The following is a 7,861-nucleotide window of genomic DNA, read 5'->3' as shown; positions in this document are numbered from 1 at the left end:
GGGCTATACTAATGCTTATGCAAATTGCAATAGCCAAATTTTGCTCTTTTGGGATGATCGTACAATGTGTAAAGTAGTTAAGGAATCTGATCAACATATTACATGCATCATTGACTGGATAAACACAAATATCCTTGTTACTTCTGTTTATATCAAATGTGATTTCACTTTGATGGAAGAGCTGTGGGATAGTTTGAGAGACATCTCTCAGACCTTCAATATGCCATGGTTTATAGCCGAGGATTTTAACGTTATTGTTGACCCTAATGAGAAGCAGGGGGGCAATCCTTACAGAATGTCTAAGAGTATGTCTTTTATTCAGTGTATTATGGATTGTGACCTTATTGATCCTGGTTATTTTGTATCAAATTTCACCTGGTGTAATGGATGGGTAGGGGTGTTCATGGGTCGGTTTGGATCGGTTATTGGTCAAAACCATAACCAAAGCAACTTAGTAGGTTTTTAAATTTCTAAAACCAAACCAAACCAAACAAAAAATAACCGTCGGTTTGGTTCTTGTTGGTTTAGTTTGGTTTGGTTTGATTTTTTCGGTTTATAACTTTAGCTAATGATAAAAGTTGAAGATTTAAAAAAACAAATTCAATCTAATATATGAGATGTTAACCAATTGTTGTATCTCAACCTTGAAACTAAGATGTTAACTGAGTGTTATACTTCGGCTAAGCTATGAACAACACCATATTAATGCTTCTAAAAAATATTTTAAAACGACATTTAACAGAATAATATGATAAACTCCCCAAAAGGTGAACACATAAACTTCTTGCTCAACAAGGTTCAAAAAAAAAGTTAAAATTAGTGATTGTTTATAGTCAAATGAATCTCAACTATAAATTTCAATATACAACAAGATATTATTTTCACAATTAGTATCATTTGTCATTCAAAGTGCGAAATTCATTTATAATCTCATAAGGTATTATCAACTAGATGAAGACATGACTTAATGAGTTATGACTAAAGTTAAATCATGATTAAAATATAAAATGTAACAAATATTTATGTTGAATTTATGAATAATACATAAATAATTATAATATATATATATATATATATATATATATATATATATATATATATATATATATTGGTTCGGTTCGGTTATTTTGTCGGTTATTTTAGTGTAAAACCAAACCAAACCAAATTATTATCGGTTTTTAAAATTCAAAACCAAATCAAACCAAACCTAACCAAATATCATTTTTTTTTAATCAGTTTGGTTTGGATCGCGGTTCGATTTGGTTAAAAACCAAACCATGAACACCCCTATGGATGGGAACTTAAGAAAAGAGTATAAAAAAGACTTGATAGGTCCTAGTCAATCACGAATGGACAAGCACTTTTGATTACACAAGTGTGGACCACCTTATTAGTACCGAATCCGACCATTCTCCTGTGCTCTCTATTGCTACTTCTAGTCGTCATGCCACCATCAAATACTATAAGTTTTTGGACTTTTGGAATGATGAAGATAACTTTAAGGAGATTGTGAAACAAGCTTGGAATATTGAGGTTCGAGGCTCACCTATGTGGAGGTTTCATCCTGAGCTTAAAAAAACTTGTAAAAAACTTTCCTTTTGGTCCAAAAACACCATAGGGAATGTTTTTAACATTGTTTAAGACCTGGAGAAGAGAGTCAAATACTTTGAAAACAGGATAACCAATGACAACTCTGAGACCAATAGAGCTAAACTAAATGAAACTAATACTCATCTTATTATGGCTTATAAGAAAGAAGAAACTATCTAGAGACAAAATCAGGTATTAAATGGCTAGTGGAGGGTGAGGTGAATTTTAAATTCTTCCGCTCTATTGTTAAGGGAAGGAAAAAGAGGTTATCTTTTAAGAAGATCAAGATCGAAGATGGCAGATGGATTGAAGGAGAAGAAGACATAGCCAATGAAGCTATATCCATTTTTTCAAAAACAATTCTCTAAAGAACACACTGATACCAATTTATCTAGTTTAAATTATATCCCAAGAGTGATCACTGACATGGACAATGACAATATCACAATTACTCCTTCTATAGATGAATTAAAGATATTGTTAAGGAAATTCTACCACTCTTGTTGGGATATCATTAAAGATGACTTCTCACTAATGATTTCTGATTTTTTTTTCAGGAAACCAAAACCCAAGAGCTACCACTCACCCTTGCTCCATCCTTATTCCTAAAGTGTATAATTCCCAAGCTTTCACTGATCTCAGACCAATTAGCCGAAGCAATTTCTCTTGCAAGCTCATTTCTTCCATAATTAACAAAAGATTGAGTTGTCTTATGAAAAAATTAATCTCTCCAAACCAAACAGGTTTTATCAAAGGAAGATCCATTAACAAAAATATTATGCTAACTCAGGATATGGTCCACAATATTTCTAAAACTTCTCCTCATGAAAATGTGGTATTGAAACTTGATATGTCTAAGGCCTATGATATGGTATCTTGGGAGTACCGTTGTGAAATTCTTAGAAATTTTGGATTCAGTGAGAAGTGGATTGATTTGATTTGGAGACTTATATCTAATTTATGGTATTATGTTAATATCAATGGTACTAGACATGGATTTTTCAGTTCCACGAGAGGATTAAGATAGGGAGACCCTTTGTCCCTATATTTTTTCCTTATATGAGCAGAACTTCTCTCCAAATTAATGAATTCTCTAAACCAAACTGCTTTTATACCTTTTTCCATGGATAGTAATAGTCCTATAATATCTCATTTATGCTATGCTGATGATACTATTTTGTTTTCCTCAGGTGATGCGGACTCTCTAAAGATTATGATAGAGAAGTTGAACACATATGAAAAGATCTCAGGGTAGCTAGTTAACAAATCCAAATCGGGTGATGACTCAAGAATCAACTTGATCAATCAGATCACCGGCTTTAAACACTGTCAATTTCCTATGCAATACTTAGGTTGCCCTATCTATATAGGCACAAAAAATTGTCTATTTTAATAATATGGTGGCCAATATTTCCAAAAGAATGAAAGGATGGCAAAGAAAACTTCTCTCTTACAGGGGTAAGGCTGAACTCATCAAATCTATTCTACAGGCCCTGCCCCTTCATACGTTATCCGTTATTAACCCTCCCAAAACTACTCTTACTCAAATCGAGAAGATCATCATATGATTCTTCTAGGGTATGGATAGTAACAGGAAGGAAAAATACTGAATTACCCGGGAAGACCTTTGTTATCCTGTAGAGGAGGGTGGAGCTGATTTTAAATCTTTATCAGATACATGCAATGTCTTTTCGGCTAAGATGTGGTGGAAGTTTAGATCAAAGAAGTCCATCTTTAATGATTTCCTACTCACCAAATATTGTAAAAGATTTCACCCGATAGTAAAGAAGAAAGGTCCTGGCCAATCTCATACTTGGAGGAGAATGTTGGACATCAAAGATAGGGTGGAATCATCTATTACTTGGAGGTTGGGAAAAAGTGATATTTCCTTTTGGTGGGACTCTTGGACTGACTTCGAACCATAGGCTTGCGTGGATCAAAATAGGAGGATCTCTAAGAACATACGAGTTAAGGAATTTTACTCCAATAATACTTGGAAAAGAAACAAACTATTAAGGATCTTCCCTCATCATGTGGTCAATACCATCATGACTACACCATACGATGCAAAAAAAGAAGATCGTCCAATCTGGAAACTCGATCAATCAGGAGACTTCAGTTGTAAAACAGCCTGGCAAATCTTGAGACAAAGAGAGATGCTACTCTTGCAGGTAGATGTATTTGGCATACAAAAATCCCTTTTAAAATATGATTTTTCATGCTGAGGGTGTTACTAAATAAGGTTGGTACTGACATTGCTTTAAAAAGATCGGAAGTGAACCTCTCTTCTATTTGTAGCTGCTGCAGAGATAATCACCATGAGGAAAATACCGATCACTTATTTAGTAATGGTTATATTGCCAAGAAAGTTTGGTCTTTCTTCAATAATTCTTGCGGTATCAATATGAATCAAGGTCAAGTGAGACAAAGGGCTATAATGTGGTGGATTACTAAAGTCAAGAACGAGGTTCATAAAATGATCTTGCTTTGCTTGCCTAACGTTATCTATTGGCAAATATGGAAGAACAGATGTGCTGCTAGGTTTGATAACAAAAAAATTTCTCACTGGTCGATCAACCAACAAGTTATTAAGATAATCTACGTGCTTACCCACCATCAATTTCCAGGTCTACAATCATTTGACCATTGGCATGACTTCATCAGAGGAATGGAAAGCCTGAAACCTGTTATACAATCTCAACCTGTGGTGTGGGCTAAACCTTAAGTGGGATGGGTTAAAGTCAATGTGGATGGGTGCAACAAAGGCAATTCAGGCAACGTAGGAAGGGGTGGCATATTAGAGATCACAACGGGGCCTTACTATGTGCGTTTGTAGATTATTATGGAAGTTGTAGTAACAATTTAGGTGAAGCAAAGGCTTTTCAAAAAGGTATTTTATTATGTATAATTCTAGGTCTTACCAACGTTATTGTGGAATCTGATTCGATGATCATCCTTAACCTGGTCAAAAGGGTTAAGAAACCACCATGCGAGTTAGAGCATATTATTGAGGAGATCACGAAGATGTTAAATGAAGGAAATTTTATCTTTTACCACACTTCATGAGAAGGTAACAATACCACTGACAGTTTGGCTAGTCTAGGTGAAAGTTCTAAAGCTATGACTATCTTCACTGAGGTTGTTTCATTACCTATGAATGTCAGAACATCAATGAAGTTAGAAGCAAAAGGAATGCCAAACTTCAGATTCAGACACAAAAGGAATTGCTTCTTGTGATCAGCGAAAGCAACAATCTACATGCTGCATTTTTGCTTCTGGAAGTCGACCTCCTTTTGTTTTTCTCCAGACTTCAATTGGAAAGTCAATTTTATGCTCTTTACAGCTCAAAATTGTGTACATTTTCTTCATCAAAAGTTGTCTGTTTCTTCTTTCCACAATGCTCTGGAGGCTAAGGTTTATGTCCTCCTCCGTGTAATCTGAATTTTTTGGAAATATACAGGTCGGAGTCATGTCTAAACTCCTCCATCAGTTGGATGGATTATTAACTTAAAAAAAATCAAAACTAAAAAATTAATATTAGTACAATATCAATTACTCTATTACAAAGCAAATTGAAAAAAAAAAATCCATCCGGCATAATTTATAACGTGTTAAAATGATTAGAGATCCAATTGTATTGGTTTCAAATTTTTTGATAATATGGACTTAGGACAAAATTGTCTCATTCCAAATGGTACGAGAGAAATCGTCCCCAATTTGAGAAGGATACTTTTGAACTTCTGATCCAACAACGGTGGTGTTTGGTGTTTAAAATATGGAATGAAGGACAGGATCATTTCATCTCAAATAATTCAGAGGTAAAATTACCTTTTTGCCTTTCCAAAATATAATTAAAATCTTAAATAGTTATAGACTCTCCAAAAAGATAATATATGATTTTACTTAAAGTCCTGTTTGGTTGCTTCATATTATGTATAATATTTTATTTTTAACCTATATATGTATTTATAGATTCTTATTTAAGTTCATTAACACACAAATAGAATAATTCTTTTATAAGTTTGTTACATAATCTAATGATACTTTTTGTGATTGTTTTTACTTTTACATGCATTATGTATGTATGTATTATTGTATCAATCCTCATAGGGATTCTTTAATTTTGATGCATGTTGATCATTTTACCCTCTCTATAGTTACTTATGGTACTTGTGGCCCGCATGTGTGGGTGACACTATATTTGAGCTGGTCGATGGAGAAGTATATAAGTTTTTCATTTTGAAGGGTTTGAAAGTAAGTATGGTTGGTTTCAGTCAATATTTGATGATAACGACGTTGTATGAGAATCTGCCAGTTCCAGTAGCTTCGAAATGTGAATTTTGGGTTAATTGAATCTTTGGTTTGGGTTTTGATGATTTCTAAATGAATTTTGAGTAGTTGGTTGAAAAGTTGAAAATATATGACAGTCAACATTTAATTCAGAAGATCTTTGTTCGTTGATTTGATGATTCATTGAGATCAAAATATCGTTTTCAATCGGGTAATATATTTGATTTATGTTCATGAAATTTTGGGTGAGTTCTTGATATGTTGGTGGTTGTTGTTGGTAGGTTGTTGATATCTGGTGCAACCACATTTGCAAACCATGGTTGCACAAGTGAAGTCGCTCTTTTGGGGTTTGTACATGTGAAGCCAGGTTAAGTTGGGACTGACCGCTTCCCTGGAGCATAATTTGTATCAGTGAAGCCGCATCTGCAATGCTTTATCACGCCAACGAGCTTGCTTCTGTTGGATGTGGACCGCTCCTGCGAAATCGCGTGGTTAGTGACTTCTGCTGTTGGGAAAGATTCACCGTATCTCTGATATCACACATGTGACTAATCTCCGCAGGTGCAAAGATCGTTTAGGGTACTAATATTTTTTATAGAAAATTTGTTGTTATTAGTGTTGTGTGTGTATATATATATATTCACCCTTTTTGAATGAAAAACTATCCATGGCTAAAGCATAGGAATGTAAATAATTATGTCCAAAGAAGAAAATGAACTAATGAAGTGTACATTCATCAATGTTACTAGTAGTATATTATTTTACATCCATCATTTGCATTGATATGGAGTTCAAAAATATTGCCCAACTTTTACCATTAATATGTCATGTACGTTTAGTATTAGAGTCAAGTTGAAGATCACACCCAATTTGACAGAAAACATCACATCACGAACTTAAATTTGATTAGTTAAGTACAACAAAATTTAAAAAAATATTAAGAAAGATGCATGACTTTTCTTTTTGTAGTTTATATATTGATGAGCACAAAATAAGTGAAAAATATGAAGCAAGTTGGAGATGTATGGTGCAATAGTTGCAAATGAAGATAATTAGCAATCAATTCAATCACTATAAGGGGCGGCTCAAAAATAAAGATAGGTCAAGCTCTCGCTTTAGGACTTGAGGTTCTTAAATATTAAAGACCCAAAAAAATAAAATACTTTATATTTATGATATATTTTTTTAATTCAACTTAATTTCTCTCAATATATTAACTATTTTTTAAAATATTTGATTGATCTATAAATTAAAAGGCTAGCATCTTTTTTCATTAAGAAATTCCTGGAGTGAGTGATACAAGATTTGAAACTCAATGGATAATGGATAATTGACAAACTCTTCTATCTTTTTTTTTGCCCTATTCAAATATCATGTTTTTGTAGGGGGAGAGTTTCTATGGTGACACGTGCCTAGTTCATACATCATGCAATGCATTTCATTAGATAGTCATATGAGTTTCTTTTGTGTTTCATTATCATATGAATTTTATGTAGAAAAAAATTTAAAACTTATTAATATATTAAAATTTAGGTAATTGAGTTGGTTGAGTCGCTCCTAACTGCAACAATGACCAAGGGCCGCTCCACATCGGGTCACAAACACTTCAAATTCACTTGGCCTCGAGCACTTTTGGCTAAGGCTGTCAGGTGGGTCGGGTCGGACCAATTCGGAATCAGCCCGTTAAAATTAGCCGGGTTGTGGGCTAGATCAGGTTCGGGTTGGGGGTAAGATGGGCCGGGCCGGGCCGGGCTCAACAGTATTTTTTTAAAAAACAACCCTAAAACATATATGTACATTATAATATATATATATATATATATAGTTATATACTAATTTATAAAACATATACACATGTATACGTTAAATATACACATCTATAGAAGATATATTCACACATATACGCTCTATTCTATATATATGTACTACTTTATATAAAATATAATACAATATATATACATTAAAATATATATATATATAT

Source organism: Capsicum annuum, chromosome 10 (assembly GCF_002878395.1).
Source record: "Capsicum annuum cultivar UCD-10X-F1 chromosome 10, UCD10Xv1.1, whole genome shotgun sequence".
In the NCBI taxonomy this organism is placed as follows: Eukaryota; Viridiplantae; Streptophyta; class Magnoliopsida; order Solanales; family Solanaceae; genus Capsicum; species Capsicum annuum.
This window is presented reverse-complemented; position numbering follows the sequence as displayed.